Here is an 18,810-nt window from a genome sequence, read left to right as displayed (position 1 = left end):
GCGCGTTGGGGGAGGAATGAGTGTGCAGCTGTTGCTGGAGGCGGCGGCGGCGGGAGCTGCTGGAAATGAGCTGGGAGCTCCTGCAGCCTGAGCTCGCACCCAGGTCTCCACTGCCGCCAACTTCCTGCCAGGATCGCGTAGAGGTGGGGGCTATTTTTTCCCTGTTAGCACCTGGGATTCATGGTTCACACGGCCAATGCTAGGGGTGAGATGCACCGTGGAAATGAGGTGCGTGCTCCCACTCCCAAAACTGAGGTCAAAGTGAGCACCCCTGACACTGCCGCTGCCGCAGCCGCCTACTTTTCGCCAAGATGGCGCAGGGCTGGGTTCGGGATTTAGGCTACGCAGCAGTTATCTGTGGAGTGAGCTTCTCTCTCCAAGCGCGGTTAAGTGTTCTTTACCTCTTCCCCAGAGACAGTAATATGAGCGTGTTCAGTCTCTCTGTCTCTTCCCTTTGTCTCTCGGGCTCCACGCGTTTGGCCCGCGTTGGGCTGGGGCTCCTACCTCCCCTGCCCGTCGCGGGCTGGCCCATTTTCCATTCTCCCCAGTTTGCACTCACTCACTCAGGTATCTTTGAGGTTCTCTTCCTTCTGGAGTCCGTATTTTCTCCTTCCGCTCTTGCAGATGAGAGTAATGTCCTTCACAGTTTGATCGATGGGGCAGACAAAGTTTACAGAGCCCCTTCCTCTCTGCCGTCTTGGCTCCTATTATCTGTTATTTTCAAACAATTGTTACAATTCAGATATCCTAACTTAAAATTAAGAAACCAGGGCTCAGTGGACTTAAACAACCCAGTTTTTCACAGGTAAGTGGTTTCTGAATTGAGATTCAACCCAGTTCTGTCTGTACCTAAAGTACATTTAAGGAATGCTCTCTGATAAAGCCAGGTGAAAGGCTATAGGAGGCCTCCCATGACAAGCCTGAGTTGAATTTACTTGCCTGGGTATAAGTGGAGAAGCTGTAGGCATAGTTGACCTGTCCTCTGAGAGGGGCCCAGCAAGAGAAAGAGATATTTCTCTGGAAAAGTTATGAAAGTTTCTTCTATCTGGGACCAACCTTATAAGTTGAAGTAGAATATGAGAAACGCATATGGTTGCCCATAGCCTTTCCAAGTTACTCTCAAAACACCTCTTAATTTGGACAACCTCTGTCATATGAAGTAGAGAAATCATGCTTTAAGGCATTATACATTTTAGGATTCAGGAAGGGATCAATATTCCTGAATAGTTAACCCATCTCTTTGCTTAAAATTTCACAAGTAGACAGTTTCATAATAGGGCAATTACAAGTGCTGTTCTATGTTGGCATTTCTTAAATGGATGTGTGAGTAACACAGGAAAATTATTCAGCGTCTTTGCTCTTCCAAAGAGCAAAATATCTTATTAAGCTGCTTGTGATATAATTTCATAACTGCAGGGAATCCAGTTAAATTGTCAGACCTTGGGGATCATTTAAAGCAATGTAGTAATGCACCATCTTAGATAGATATATATATATATACACACACACACACACACATACATATATATTTGAAACATTTGAAAATATGCATATATATAGCTTTCAAATTTTTTTTCCTCTGAGTAAAATGTATATTCAGTTTAATCTAAGAAGAGTATTTGCTTTTTTAGCTCCTGTGAGGAGAAACATTCTGGGAGCAAGAGTTATCTTCGTGGCTCCGTAACGTTTTCACTTTTGGGGAGAGACCAGGCTAACAGTCGGTGCCTCTAGAATCCACTGGGAACACTGGCTTCACGATCACTCTCCTGAGGTTTCGGGGAGGCCAGGCCAGCTGCTCTGTCCATTCTGAGTGTTGAAGGTTTGCACAGACAAAAGGAAGGTTCACTTACCTAATCCTTTAAAAAAGAAGTTAAATGAAACCACTAACTTGGTGATGGTTGTAAGGATATAATCCATGTTGTGAAATAAAGTAGAAGACCGAGCATGTAGTAAAATTAAGAAGACACCTGCAATTAGAAATAGGGGATAATGAGAACAAAGAAAGAGGCATGGGAAGAAGGAATTTAAATGTGAAGAAAATGTTATTTGACTATAATGAAGAAAGGACTGAGTATGGAATAAAAGGAAAAGTTATAAGAGCCTATGGACAAGAAAGAAAATACACTTGCAAACAGTATTTCTAAATCAACATGGAAAAAATTTCTTAAAGAGACAGAAACGCCAATTTTGAGATATAGTTCCCTGTTTTAGAATACAGCGTAAAATACGAGATACTTTCTAATTCCAGAATTAAGTGACACTACAAATATGAGCCTGTGTGTTATGAGGACATGTGTTTGCTACTTAAGGTCGCTTTCTTCCATTTCTCTGTTTTCTACTCCATTGCTATTTCCGTTTCCCCTAAAACAAACCACACACATATGCACACATGTACACACAAACTGACTAGTGTTTCTATGAGTCTTAAAGGTAAACCACTCCTTGGATTTTCCTCATTATTGAGGATAATCAGTATTTGAGAAAGGCCGTAAAGCATTTTCCTAATTTGGAGGGTGGAAGTGGGAAAAGCCAAAACAGAGTGGGTAAGTGAGCCACCTGCCCAAACGATTTAAAAGCTTGACCTCAATGACAGAAGTCATTGTGAGGTCTTCCAATATATTTTCGTATTTCAGATTCTTTATAGTGTTTTATAACACTTGCTGTCAAGAAGACAGAAGTGCTGGGAACCCTTTGTTCTTTTTAATTCTAATTAGAAATGTAAGTAATTAGGCAACTTGATTCCTACATCAGCATCTTATTCTTTTGTTTACTCTGAGCTCTCCTGCTGTCAGGGAAATCTCAGGAATACTGAGAAGATCCACATTCTAAACAAAACGCTAAGATCTTCTGCAGCCACGCCTCGCCTGGGCTACCAGCTGGTCCAGCTGGTGTCTTCTTTGGCTTGTCACTCTGGTGGCAACAATAATCCTTTTGCTCATGTCTTTAAGACATCTGTGCCAGTGCGTCTGCACAAACCTTGTAGTTTAAAACACTTTGGCTTCCATCGTCATTACCTTTGACCTTCAGATCATTCTTATGATGGGGGCACAGAGGTACCAGTCTCTGATTAGATTATCCTCCTCTTTGCAAACGAATGTGAAAAGAAGGCGCCTGGAGAAGAAACTGGGCACTGAACCAAGGACGGCAGTGTTTACTGAACACTCAGGAACACGTATTTCATGTAGCGTTTCTAATTGACGTAAGAGCCTAGCAAAGTGATTGTTATCCCTACTTAAAAGCTTGTAGCTAGAATGAAAGGAAATGTTAGGTTCAGTTGGGGAAGTATATCTAGTGACAAAGAGATTTGTTTCAAATATGTTTTCAATAAGTTTTCTATTATGGTATCATTGTTACCTGGCTTATTCTGGCCAACTTCTATAATATATCTCCAAATCATGAATGTATGGCCTTTTCTTTGTATTTAAACAAAGCAATTAGTAGCCATGCCAAGAAAGGTTAATAACTGAAAATCTACAAAATTATGTTGGAGAAACTAAATATATTAAGTTTGAAAATCATAACCTACCCTATTTCAAGTTTTTATGTAAGCTTGAGAAGCTCTGGGGAACACCAATAATTTTAATAATTTTGTTTTGCTGAATATTTTAAATCTGAGTTGAATTTTATGCCAGTTATATAATCTGTTTAAAACTTTTTAAACAGTTTTATTGAGATATAATTGGCAAATAAAACTATAAGACATTCAGTGTGATGATTTGATGTATGAATACATCATAAAAGGATTCTCCTGTGAATTAACACATTCATCACTTTTCATAGTTACTTGTGTGAGAACATGTAAGTTTACTCTCTTGGCATTAGCATTTCTACTCTCTTATTAGATGTGTGATATATTGTTATTAATTATAATCACCATCTTATACTTTCAGTCCTCAGACCTTATTCATCTTACATTTGAAAGTTTGAACTCTTTTAAAAAGTGCGTGTGTTACCAGGAGATTCAAGCAGGGGGTTACAACTCATTTGGGGAGTAGACTACTACAAGCAAACAGAGTTTACAAACGTAATTTTTTATTAATAGTATTAGTGGAAATGTGAGATATTTGAGGGTTTTTTGGGGTGCCTGTGAGTATATTAACTTCAAAATGTTATTTTACTTACTGGATCCCTTCATTATACAACAAAAGCACACGTGTGTTATATTTATTGAACCATTAAATGGCAGTCCAGTATCCTATAAAACTTAATTGGTCAGCGAGGAACAGGATAGATGAAGGAGTGGGAAACAAACAAACAAACAAGAAACCCTAAGGAGATTAACTATCAATTTCTACATTTGTCAAAGTGAATGGAGAAGCAGCATATTTTTTCCCACAGTTGCCTTTCATTTTTCATCCATTAAAATTGATGTGTGGTTGTATTCTTTAAAGGATGCTGATTAGAATTAAATGAAACTTTCATAACCACCTTCTTCAACAATACCGCTAATAAACTCTAGGACTTGAAGGATGAAAATTGATTTCCTATTCAGCACCATGCTCTCCTGAGCTACAACACCAGAGGAAACAATGAGTCACAGACATCTTCACCTTGAGAGCAAGCGCACAGGCCCTGGCGTATCAGCATGAAAGGCTAAGTGAACCGACAGGGCGGAAACAGACCTTTTAGGTAGAGAATCCTGTTTGCTGTTTCATAGAGGTCGTGCTTAAGGAAAGTGTAGGGTGAACAGTATTAGCAAATAAGGGACATCCCAGTAATGCAGGCTCAGTGTTTTTTTGTTTTTGTTTTTGCTCAGTGTTTTTTGAGGGACCAAAATGTCTGGAATACAATTCAGTATTCCACAGATAGAATGTAAAGAAAATTGTTTACCTCACTGTGAGCTATTTGAATTTGAGATCCCTTTCCTTACTTCCTTACTTCCTTTCTTCCTCCCTCCCTCCATTCTCAGTCTCTCTCTCTCTCTCTTTCCCCCTCTGTTCCTCCTTTCCTTCCCCAGGGTGTGTGTGTATGTATGTGTATGTCTGTCTGTGTCTGTTTATTTTTGGCTAGGAAAAAATTTCTTTCCTAATGTCATTTTATTTCAATAATAGTTATAGAACATAGGTTTTCCAATGATTGTATGTATCATGGGAGTTTGTAAAGAAAGTGGTGGGGAGAAAAAATAACTTTCACTCTATTCTAGGATTTTGAGGAAGACACCTCCCGCCTCCCCCACCTCTAATACCAGACAAATTAGCAGGAGGAGAAAAGCAACTTTAATTATCCATGTTTGTTTGTACAGGAGTCCCACAAAGATATAAAACTCAAAAGGTATCTAGAGAATTCAGACTACTGACGATATGTACCATCCTGAGCTAAGACAAAGGATGGGGGTTTGGGGCTTTGAGGTTGGAGTGGGGGCTTGTTCTGTTATGCAGATAACTTTCTTAGGTAAAAAGTCTTCTCTGGTAGTTGCTCTCTTCCTGGTTTGGGCCCACTTTCTAATGTTATAAAAGAGCTTCTTCTGTGTTTGCGCTCTCTCAAAATATTTTTGTGCCCAAAAGCCATATTTTGGGGTGACATACTCTGCTACTCTCCTACTCTTCAATAGTATGTACAAAAATTAATGATTACAGAAGGTTGTAAATGACCAGTGGCTGTGCTCTCACTGACTAAAGTATGTCACAGTAATTAGACAAAGCGCTAAATAGAAAGTTCTTTGTGTATTCAAGAAAGCACACACATGAACATACGTACCCACAGACAGAACTGGACACACACACGTGTGACAATTAATTTATTAGTATCATCAGTAATTATTTACACAACAGGCTTATGTGGCTTTTTAAAGTGTTTAGAGACTTGGGAAAGGAAAGGAAGAAAGAAAGGGAGGGAAAGAGGGAGAGATTGAAAGAAGGAAGAAAGGAAGGAAATGTAAATAGGTACTACCTAGATAGATACATAACCGATATATGGAGAGATATTATCTATACTTATGTGTACGTGTTATGTAGATAACAGTATAAAGTTCAAATATATGTGTGTATAGAACTCCCATATATCAAGTACATGTAAAAAATATATTATAAATAGTTCTTATTATGTGATCTCTACACATTACATATATACATTTTGTGTAGATAGTAATAAAGAATACAAAATCTTGAGATAAAGATACTGTGTGTGTAGTACATTGGGATTTCCAATGTTACCCATAAGGTAGACAAGAAATACAAAATTTGGGGTCTTTTTATTTATAGATGTTAAGTCCCTGTTTTTCTTTTCTTTTCTTTTTTAATTTATGTATTTGTTTTGATAGAGAGAATGTGAGAGAGAAAACAAGTAGGGGAAGGAGACAGGGAGAGAGAGAATCCTAAGCAGGCTCCACCCTGCCAGCACAGAGCTTAATGTGGGGCTTGAACTCAGACCCTAAAATCAAGAGTTGGATACATAACCGACTGAGCCACCCAGGAGCCCCTAAGTCCCTGTTTTTCTGATGCAGAAAAAAATCAAACAACCACAGATTGATTTTCTCAAATTTAGTAATTCCACAAATAATTCAATTTTAAACTCAACCAAGTTAACGTTCTCCCAATCCATCCTGCCTCCTGACTTGGTCTTAATTGCACCGTTTCTGGAAACCCTGTTCTCTGCAAGGCATTCATTAGCAGTGGTCCTCAAACTTGAATCTGCACCAGAATCTGGAGGGCTTGTTAGAATACAGACCTCCCCCCTTGCTCCCAGAGTTCCTGATTCTAAGCAGGTCTGGAGTGGTACCAGCCTCTGCTGATTCTGCTGGTCTAGGGACCACACTTTGAGAACCACTGCACTACGACATTGCATGTGCTGATTTTTCTCTGTTGAATCTATTTCTGACGACAGTTCCCTAGGTCAGTACCATGCCTAAATCTCTGCAGAGTCATAGGAGATATTCCTACGCTCTTCTTGACTTTCTGTGGACCCACAGAAGTGAGGAGACCGGCATGTGCTCCTTCTGCCTGGCCAGGTGTGGCCGCCACTTCTGTCTGTCTGCTACTCCACCCTTCCACTGACACTTTAGACTTCTGTTTTTAGACAGCCCCTCTACGTCTAAAATCTATCCAAGGGCTTTCCTCCCTCCTCACATCCACCCATCAGGCCTTTGCTCAGGGAAGAGGGAAAGAAAGAACTACTTCTGGCCCTTCTGAACCCAATGTATCCTTCCGCGAAGTTTTGTCTTCTCTGAGAAAACATTCGTTCTTATGTCACCCTGCAGTCTTCTCAGATGCGTGTGCTCCTTCCTTCATGCCTTTCCATTTGGGGGTTTCAGAACTGTTTCCCCCAATAAAAGCATAATTTTAAGCTATTAAAGTGGACGCCTTAAATATTAGCTGATACGGTTTTAAGGCCTATTATATAGGTCTAAAACCAGACTTTTGTGTTTTATAATTTCAGGTCCTCTTTGATAATAAAGCTCAATTTAAGATTTAATTTTAATTGTAGTAAGTCCATAAGAGCAGAGGAACAACTCAAAACAGCATTAAAAAATCAGTTAAATTTCAAAATGTTGCCCAGCTTAAATATTTTCGGTCCATTTTTTAATAATGGCATACTTGCTGTCTCTGTGCTTTTGGTGAAAATGTTACTTTTGGGGACACTGGTGTTTCTTTACTAGTATAAAAAAAAACCTCCGTGGGCCATTGTTAGAATTAACTTTATCATTTTAAGGGTTATACTCAGATTCGAGTGCTCCTACCTGCCCTGCCTGAACAGAAGGCTCAGGTGCAGATTCTCTGAGCTTTCCCTCCAGAATCCTCTCTCTGTGGACCCTGAATGAGGAGCCTGAGGAAGCCAGATGCTGGAGGGAGTTGTGTCTGAATGAAATTACCCTGAATCTAATTTGGCTTCACTCTGTGTGTTTAGAATAGAAGCATTGCTAGTTGAACATGGAATGCCATGTTAATTAACTCACATGCACAAATAATGTGCAGTGAACAGGATCGCAGACTGATTAAAAATGAGAAGTGCAGACAGTAGAAATATAAGCTAAACTTCCTGTGGCCTATGATTCACCTAGTACAGGATGATGGCAGACCAAAATTGTAAGTGGACAGAGAGTTAATAGTGTATAGGGAGCTAATGAATGCTTATATTGAAAAAGAACCCCATAACTTACATTTCAGTTATAGACTCCTAGTTTAAAACCTTTTAGGGAGTAATCTGTTATTAATTACAACTCAAATGGCATAGGGGCACCTGGGTGGCTCCATCAGTTAAGTGTCCAGCTCTTGATTTAACCTTAGGTCAGGATCTCATGGTTTGTGACTTCGAGCTGTGCGAGTACAGAACTGGCTTAGGATTCTCTCTCCTTCTCTCTCTCTGCCCCTCCCCTGCTCATGATATCTCTTCCTCTCTGAAAATAAATAAACTTCAAAACAAAACAAAAAGCTTAAATAGCATATATTTGAATGAAAGTAATCATTTCACATGTGTGTGTCTATTTTTATATGTATGTATACATATATATAATCACACTTATTCTTTTTTCTCTATTATATTACTAGCTACCACTAAGTGTCCACTATGTGTTAAAACTTCAATAATGTGTCTTTGATAAAATATGCCTGTGAAGCCAAGATTATTATCCAGATTTTACAGCCTAAGTAAGCTTAAGGACAGACAGTACTAGTCCAAAAAATGTCTGCACGGACTTAAACCTAGAATTGTTTAAGTCCAGATATCCTGTATTTTTTTCTTAATTCAGATAATTTGATTTGTTTTTGGCTTTTAAATTAAAACATAGTGATTATTCAAGTGTTCTAATTGTTGGGGTAATTAGTGGGATGCCATGGGCTAATCTGAAAGAGTTACTTACCAAACAAGAGAAGCCTATGGCTAAATAAGCCTCATGTGTTAGAAGAGCAAAAAAAGCTTAGTATTCTCACCCCAAAAGGAAAGAAAATAAGAAAGAAAGGAAATGGTAGCAGTGTGGTGATATATATGTTCATTCCTTTGATTATGGTGATCATTTAACAATGTATACATATGCCAAAATAGCATGTTGGGTGTCTTAAGTAGGTATGCTTACCATTTGTCAATTATACCTTAATACAACTGAGAAATGAGAAAATGAAAGAAAACTCGAAAGCTAGTGTGGCCAGAGTATCCCTTATAAAAGGAAAACAGAGATGGAGTCAGAAAGGTGGCAGGGGTTAAGATTATGTAAAGCTAGGGAAGAGCACTGGGTGTTGTATGGAAAACAATTTGACAATAAAATATTATGGAAAAAAAAAGATTATGTAAGGCTAAGGTTTGCATTTTATTCTACATTAGATAAGGAAGCCATTAAAATGTATTGACCAGAGAAGTGATGTGCTCCAATCTGGTAAAGTGTTGCTCTGTAAACCAAAGAGTCCAGTTTGGAGGTCATCCTTGCTATATGAAATAAGAGGCAATCATGAGTTGGCCATGGATTTGACATAGAGTGTAGATAAATGAGGAACTTCCTGTAAGCAGATTCAACAGGACTTGCTGGTAGTAGTATCAAAGTGTATAATAAGTTTACAAGTTACAAGTTTACTAACTGTCTTTGATGTTTAAACTCTTGGTTTTATTGGACTGAAGTGATAGTCAATGTTTATGTAAGTAGAAAATGCAAAGTGTGTTTAATCTGGGAGACCCCTGAGCATATTTAACAGGTGGTAAATAACAGCAGAGCTTCCAGTCTGGCCATGGTGGAGTAATTGATACTGGTCTTGTTCTCTTTCTGTTAACAACTAGAAGACTAGCTGTGTGCCCACAAATCTGGCTCTGATTCACGTAACAAAGATTTAAAAGCTTTGGTGATTCAAGGAGACTAATAAGTAACTGTCAAAGCAAAATCCAAAACTACTTAAAGGAAGACCAAAGGTTCAACAGTGTAGCATTCTCAAGTGTGTCAAGTCAAAAAAAAAAAAAAAAAAAAAGATTAGACATGAAGAGAAGCTTAAAATTTTGACTCATAACCAGAAAACAAGGAAGAAGATGATTGGCAGGCTTCTGAGAAAGTAGGAAAAGATGGGACACTGAGTAGAGCTGAAAGAATTCATCCTCAGATACAATAAAGAAGAGTATTTCATTGAATCAATAGTGAAAGATCCAGTACAGATCAGTTAAGGCCAGGAGTCGTTTGAAAGAATTTCTGTATTATGGCTTCTATATTCTCTGAATTAGGTCTTTGCTAACTTAGGCATTTTGCTGAGTTTGAGATTTTGGAAGTTTTCATTTTATTTTGTTCTCTTTCAGTCTGATTTATTTCTTGCATCTGGTTAACTTAAAATCTAAATTTTTTCAGGCCTTAAAACTTTGTTAAGTCTATAATTTTAGCAAAAGCTTTTTTTTTTTTTAATCAGCTATTAAAATCCGGATGTAACCATGTATTCAAGTTTGTAAATTTTTGGAGAATGATACTTACATTTCCAGATTATGAATTTGACAATGGAAAAATAGTTTTTATAAGGGCTTCATTAATATAAAACAAACTCCAATCTTATAGTTTCACATTTTTTAATATTAATAACGATATGCCTTAAATTCTTCATAATCCAATGTCAGTAAAATTGATAGGTGGAATTATATGTGCATATAAATTATTTCTGTACAAACAAAGCATTCATGTTTTTACAAAAGCTAATCTTTGGGGAATCACAGGTGTCCATGTGGTAAGAACAACGTCATAGCATACATATGAAAGAGGGGACTGACAGTAAGCCTGATTTTGTAAGTACCAAATGTTGCTAACTAGAGCAAGAACATAATTACTATGGAGTCAGTTTTCAATACAAAATTTCATAGATAAATAAATTGCCCAATGGGTCAAATTTGACAATGAAATTATTTGCAAGGGGGTGGAAAAGACAGTTATCTCTACTCTATTCCATTAAACAAAAATATATTTAGCATTTGCTCTGATTCTGGCACTGTGCTAGATACAGGGAATACAAAAATAAGTAAGACTCATTTTCTAATTACAAAACAATTACAGCTACAGGAACTCCTGGACTCAGTATAAGCCATTTTAAAAAATATACTCACACATAAATAATATTTCACTAATTTTGGTTTCTATATTACAAATTAAAAATAAAATTATTTATTAATATTTCTGTGAAGGTAGTCCAGTCTGATTATACATTCCTCCCCCAAAAAATCACACTGGATCCTGAATTATTTGCATTATTTTTTCATAGATATCCAATTTACTGTTTAGATTTATGGTTTGCAAACAATAATGATCTTTCTGCTTAATGTGACTACAGCAAGATCACCCTGTCCATAGCAGAATATATATAAATATTGTTAAACAGAGGAAACAAACACAATATTGATATTTTAAAATATTCCTCCTGAGCTCTTGGTAGAGTGATACAAAATGATTTCATTATGTAAATGGAAGGCAAATTAAAATTATCTCAGATAAAATGTAATTACGGAGAGCCCTGGCTGGTATGAATGAATGGTCTGATTGAATCTGACCATTTTATGTTTTTGCGAACCATAATTTAGTAGATCGGCACATGAATAGAAGAGAAAAATTAAATCAACTTATTAAAAATGGAAAATTCTGAAAGGGTTCACAACTGAAGTGATTTCACTCGTCAAAAAACATGCCGTCTGCCATTTGTGAAAGGTTTAATATATTGCAGAAGAGTGTCATTTGATTCAGGGTTTGACTGGCACTAAGCCATTTTGTCATTCACCCACTGAATGACAAAATTACATTCAGTCCTCAATGTCGGATTATAAACATTAGCAGGAACCCTCCATTCATCACCAACTCTCTATTTACCCAAATTATGATCTCACTGATTATGCAAATGTGGTTTAGTTGCAGCTTGATTAATTCAGGCTCCATGCTTTGATCACGCTGTAATATGATAGCATTGCCTACTGATGTAGAGCCCTTCCGCGCCCTGCAGGCACTCCTGATAAAGTCCGCATTCTTAATAGCTATCAGGTCTTGTGATGCGCCTTTCTGCCCTCCAGTCTCAACCCTGGTTCTTCTGGGCCTGCCTCCACAACAGCCACGCTGCTCAGACTGTAGGCTTAGCTCCCTCTTAACCCTGAGCCTCAGTGTTCACTCTCCACCTGGGTAACTCATTCCTGTTCTTTCAGTTTCATTTTATCTTTTACTTCCTTGAAGAGAAAGTGACTATCTTCCAAGGCTAGAGAATAGATACAGTGTTTACCTTGTTGAATCCATTGCATTAAACAAATTCCTAGCTTTTAGATTTTATTTATTTCAGTAATTCACTCATCATTCTACAAATACTTATTAATCAACTGTTACATGTCAGACATTGTTGTAGGCATGAGGAGAGCAAGAGACTTTGTAAGACAAAGTCCCTTCCTCATGAGGCTTACACTTTTGTAATTACTATGGAACATTGAGATATAGAGACAGAAGATCATTTTAGAAAATGAGAAGTACTAAGAGGAAAAATCAATCATGTGTCAGGGATAAGGCCTCTTAGAGAAACTTTCATTTGAGCTGGATCTTAAAAAATGAAGAAGAAAATCTGTGTCAAACTCTAGAGAAAGAATATTCTAGTCAGAGGAAATGCAAAGGTCTTAGATCTAAGATGGGGGGAGCTTGGCATATGGAAAGCCAGGTGCCCAGAAAAAAAGTGCGGAAGCATTTGGGGTAATAAGAACCGAGCTTAGGCAGTGGCTGGACCCTGAGGCATATGGTGGGTCTTAGTTTTCAGGTTGGGTCTGATTTTATATCATAAGGGAAACGGCTAGAGGATATGTAGCAGAGGGTGATCTTATATAGGGCTTCAGAGAAGTTACACTGCTACTAATGAAATGTAGGAGCAACAAGAATGGAAGCAGAAATGATGGTTTGACCTAAAGTTTAGTGATAAGTGTCAAGATTCAAGATACAGTTTGATAAATGGAATCCTGAAGGCATGCGATAATCTAGATGCAGAAGGTGAAAGACATCAGTAAGTACTTACTGAAATTAATGGTCTTATTTTAACAGTACTGCAGAGAAGTCTTAGATTACATCATGAATTCTCAACATCAACACTATTGACATTTCACTCTGGATAATTCTTTTTTGTGGGGATTGTCCAGTGCCTTGCAGAATGGCTAGTAGCACCCTTGGCCTCAACCCATTACGTGCCAGCAACAACCCTTGATTTTAACAATCAACAATGTCTATACATTGTTGCTAAATGTCCCCTGGGGATAAAGTCTTCCCTGGTGGAGGATCACTGGCTTTGATATATGAAATGAGACTTCATTTGTAACAGTGTTGCAAATATTAGGATACACTTATCAAGGAAAGTAAAAATATTTTCTGGTTTTAAAACTTGTGGGCTCCTGGGTGACTCAGTCAGTTAAACGTCTGACTTCTGCTTGGGTCACGAACACGCAGTTCATGGATTCAAGCCTCACATCTGGCTCTGTGCTGACAGCTCAGAGCCTGAAGCTGCTTCAAATTCTGTCTCCCTCTCTGCCCTTCCCCCGCTCACACTCTGTATCTCTCCCTCCGAAAAAAATGAAAAAATAAAAACATTTAAAAATTAAAACTTTTGAATAGAAGATAATGGCCATCTTTTCTGGATGACGATTTTGCAGCTATTTTGTGAGGAATTTTTTCAGATGTATCATTCATCAATTAAAATATATTTTAATATTTAGAACCAGGAATCTCCAGTAGATGGCCTGATGGTAAATCCTACCTGTGTCATTCACCAGCTGGAGTTAGTGATAATAATATTAGAATCCTTCTCATGAGGGTTTTTTTACATGTAAAACCTGCAAAGCACTTAGAATAGCTCCTGGCACATAGTATAAACGTTAGTTATTACTCAGAAAACTGGTGATTTTTGGATGATTCCATAAAGAAATTCTCTTCTCCTCTCAAAGCACCACAAATGTACTTTCTATAAAAATAGTAGAAAGATAAGTGGTGATTGAAGTTACTGTGATTTATTTCAGAGTCCCTGTCAGGATGACATGACTCACTATAGGGGGTTTGTCTAGAGACTCTTCTGGATTTGTCACCACTGGTTCTGGGACATTTCTGCCCATCATCATTCCCTCTCCTTTCTCAGCATAGATCCAGTTCTAGGGCAGAGAGATTGGGAAGGCAGTGGGTGGCGCTTGCGAAGCAATGGAGAAGGAGGACCTTCTTCAGACATTAGAGGTGTGAACAAGCTGAAGAGGAGCAGTGCTTAGTCTTTTAACTCATGATGTAGTTTTTTTAAGTTCATTTATTCATTTTAAGAGAAGGAGAGGGAACACGCATGTGTGAGTGCAGCAGCGGCAGAGAGAGAGGGAATGCGACAGAATCCAAAGAGCAGGTTCGGCACTGCTGGCCTGGAGCCCGACACAGGCTCCGACTCACAGACCGCAAGATCATGACCTGCGGGTGCCTGGGTGGCTCAGTCGGTTAAGCCTCTGACTTCGGCTCAGGTCAGATCTTACGTTCATGGGTTTGAGCCCCACGTTAGGCTCTGGGCATGACAGCTAGCTCAGAGCCTGGAGCCTGCTTCTGGTTCTGTGTCTCCTGCTCTCTCTGCCCCTCCCCCTCTCATGCTCTATCTCTCTCTCTATCAAAAATAAATAAAAAACATTAAAAAAATTAAAAAAAAAAAGATCATGACCTGAGCCTAAACCAGCAGTTGGACTTGCAACCAACTGAGCCCCTGAGCATTCAGGCGCCCCTAACTTATGATGTACTTAAGAGGTGCATTTCTTTGGTAGCAACTATCACAGTGTAAACTTGATGCTAACTATAACTAAACCTATTATCATGGGTCATGTGGTTCAATCTCAGAGTAAAGAATACACAGGCCAGTAAGTATAAGCAACTGTGAAATAATTCAACTATTCTTCATATTTCCCCCATGCAGTGAGTAGTCTCCATAGGCCATGGCAATACTTAGCTTTCTTTCTTTTCTTTTTCATTTAAATCCCTTATACCTTATGGCTTATATCCACCATTCCCAAGATATCTTCCCCAGTCTAATTCTTCCCAGGTCTTGTCTTTTATGACTGCCTTCTCCTTTCAGTCTGCAACATAAAATTTAAAAGGACCAATATGGTAGGTAAGGGAGAAAACTGAGCAGAGAGGGCCACCCCACTCTTTGATGGACAAATGTCAAAAATGTGTGAGATGATAAAGCATTGATTCCTTTTTATCTGGTCCCAGCAGACTATGATTTTGCCACACTCTTTTCTTCTCTCCTTAAGCTGTTCTCATGGTTTTGATATACCCCTTGTTGGTCAAATCAAGTATCAAATGGTACATTTCTTCACAATGACCCCCATACTTTCTCTTCTTGTTCCGTTTTCTTGGCTAGACTTCATTGCCTTTCACTAGCCTCAGGTAAATTAGCATGCATCCATTCATTTCAGGTCACATTGTCAAATCCTCTGTGAGTTCTGGGCTATACAGTGTTAAGAGGTTAAATGGTTAATATAAATGTGCTTCAATTATATTAATACTTAATATAGCTGAATGCATTTAATAAAACTATTTCTTCAACTACTCTAAATTCCTATCTTGTTGCCTTGCCCATGTGCTCATTTTTATCTTCTTGCCATTAAAGTTATATGGTCTTCCATAGCTAAACACTCCATACTGTCCTTTCTATCTAACAAAATTTTGGTCATGAGTAAGCCTCATTTCATGTTTCCAGTGAAGCCTTCCTATTCTTTTAACTCACAGTAATTCCTCTATTCTAACAAATGAAGCATTCATGATTTATACTATACAAGATGTCACTTGACTAGAAATTATTCTGTACTAATTACTAATTGTTTCTACTTTATAAGCCTCATTTCCTTAATAAGATTGTGAGATCTTTAATCAATGGAGCTTGCTACAGTAAAAACTAAAGAAGATTTATCTTAAACATCACAAATGATAAATGGAATGTCATTTTGATGTTTTTCTCAGGGAAGATATATTTATTCTTATTCTGTCCCTTAGTGCCTAGGACTTGAGTGGGTACATACAAGATATCTCCTAAATACATACTGACTTGATATGGCAAATATATAAATAAATTCTACTGTATATATTTTTATAAAATAAAAGGGAGAATGATACCCCTCACTAAAGATTGCATTTGCCTGTAATATATGAAATATATATGTGAGGTTTTAGACAGAAGAGCTAAACATAACTTTTTAAAAACAATTTTATGGACGCTAAAGTTTTTCCATCCTAATCTAGGAAGTAAAGTTGTGTGTTGCTTAATGTAGAATTTAAGCAGTGGTTTTGAAACTTGAATGTGAATTGAATTTTCTGGGTGGCTTTTTAAACAAATTGCTGAGCCCATCCCCAGAGTTTCTGATTCATTAGGCCTAGAGTACAGTAATTTGCGTTTAGGCCTAGAGTACAGTAATTTGCGTTTCTAACAAATTTTCTGGTGATACAGATGCAACTGTCCTAGACACATGATTTAAGAACCAGTGTATAAAAGTGTTCTTTCTCCTAAGGAAAAAATGAGGATTATCATTGGGAAAATGTGGGACCCTGGGGCTTGGAACAGGAATATCTGTGTAGAATGGTTGAAAAAGAGATTCTTAAAAGTCTACTATAGAAGCTCTTCAGTTCTAAGATCATAATTTGGCCTAAGAGTTTACGGACTTGAGTTTACAAACAATTGATTGTTTTTGTAAGAATTCCAGTGCAGTAAGAAAAATCCATCCCATGCCGCATGGTTTGGAGCTGTCTCATACCAGCTTAGTGGAAGATGATGTGTGTATCTCTTCCCAACTCCATGTTCAATGACACCACTTTCATAGCTTGATATTGGCCATGGTGGGGATATTTTCACCAAGGAAATTGGCCATGACTACAGACAATTTTTTTTGAGAATCAGTTGTTCAACATTTACCAGCCTGACATTAATCCCATGTCACCTTTTTTAGTCAACATTATTGATAAGTTTCATCATGGTCCCCAAGATACTTCCTTGAGAAGGCACTTCATTAAAATTATCCACAAATGATGATTCCTGCTTCCTATGACTAACCAGCATCCCATTTTCCATTGGCAAGCAGCATAGGATCTGTTCAAGCTCCCATGCAAGAGCAGGCCAATTTTCAAATCCCATTTTTGAGGGACCACTTCCTGGGGCCACTTTTGATAAAAACTTCTATATCAGTCGGTGTCTACTCAGAAAACAGGAATTACAGCAGTTATTTTTACAGAGAATTTAATATAAAGAATTGTTAGCTTGGTATACAGAAGGGTAAAGTAGATCTTAAAAATCTGAAAAAAAATACATTAAGATATCATGGCATACATCTCCTATTAGATATATATAGGAAGTATGTATTATCACAGGGAAAGGGAAATCAGGGGGAAAGTTAGAGTTGTTAAAATTTAGAAACTTGGAAAGTGAGCCCCACCAAACTGAAACTCAGACCTCAGAGAAAGGAGTTAATTCTATTTGGGTGGCTTTAGGTCCTGAGAAAGGGACCTATATTCTGGACCTAATGACTTAGGGGAGGGTCACACTGGGCTCATGCTGACATCTATGTCAGCATGTCTAAGAGAACATATACAGAGTCTAAATGAGGGAAAAACAGATAATACAACAAAAGCATTAAAAAACCTAGAGAAATATGTCTGGAACTTGATTCCAGAGTACTGGGCAAAAGAGAATACAATTTAACAATGAATCACACCAAAATGATTGACGTTCAGTGTATTTATTAGGAATTAGTAAGTTAGTGTTAATGAATGTATTTCAAAGTGTGCATGTGTCATGACTTAAAACTTGGCCTCGGACATGGTACCTTTAACAATGTTTAGATGCAAAGACTTGGCTAACACAGTGGAGAGGAAGGAATGCAAAGGAATGGGCAATCGGAATATTAGAAACAATAATGTTCTTTCTCCAAATGCTTGAAAAACTGAACACTGTAATGAAAGAACAGACTTTATGTATGAGTAGAGTTTAATCTTTTTCTTTGTGGATCCAATTCTCAGTGAATGATTCTAAAAGCATCAGCAAATCCCAGTGTGGATATCAATGCAGAATTGGGCCCAAAGCTAGGATTTCTATTACCTAAAAGAGTATTTTTCTGTAAAATATCATGTTAGCAGTCAAGTTCCAGGACTTTATCTTTGTCAAAGTTTATATTTTATAGCATACTCTACACAACAGAAAGCAGCCAGAAATATAGAATGACACCCTAGGAATATATTACTGTACTAAACAGAAGAGTCATGTACCAGGGTGGTGAGGATGAATTCTCATGAAAATCTTATACATTATCTGCTCACTTTCCAAAGCGTACATCTGCCTCATTTGTATTCTGGGATAAATTCTTGGATGATGACTGAGAATGCCATTTTATTGGTATCAGCGAGTTTTAATAATTCTTGCAAAGATGAATATACAAAGTGAAAGTATAACTGAAAACCATATAACCTGAGGCTACATTTATTAATAAGCATTGAATATGTTCTTTGGAGTTTTTCTTTGATGCAAAGTATATTGAAATGAATGTTTTAGTAACATTTTAATGTTTTATCAGTAACCAGTATGATGAAACTTTGGACTGAAAAATGATAGCTGTAAAAAAAACTTTTGTATTTTCCACTTATGACTGTTTGCCTTATGTATCTCAATAAAATAGGAAATATATCTGCCTGGTTATTGAAAATGGGCTATAAAATTTAGAGCCTCTTTAAATCTTTTGAAATACTTACTGTTTCTGATGATGTAATTACCCTAAACTGACATCCAGAGATGTGTTTTGGATTAATTAATTTAATTATTAATTAATTATAGTATTAATAAAGCATTGCAATTATCCTGATTTTCACATAAGCAGTAAGCCATAACTCAAGAAAAGAAAAGCAAAACCTCATAC

This window comes from Suricata suricatta, chromosome 15 (genome assembly GCF_006229205.1).
Source record: "Suricata suricatta isolate VVHF042 chromosome 15, meerkat_22Aug2017_6uvM2_HiC, whole genome shotgun sequence".
NCBI lineage: Eukaryota > Metazoa > Chordata > Mammalia > Carnivora > Herpestidae > Suricata > Suricata suricatta.
Note: the sequence above shows the minus strand (reverse complement) of the source record.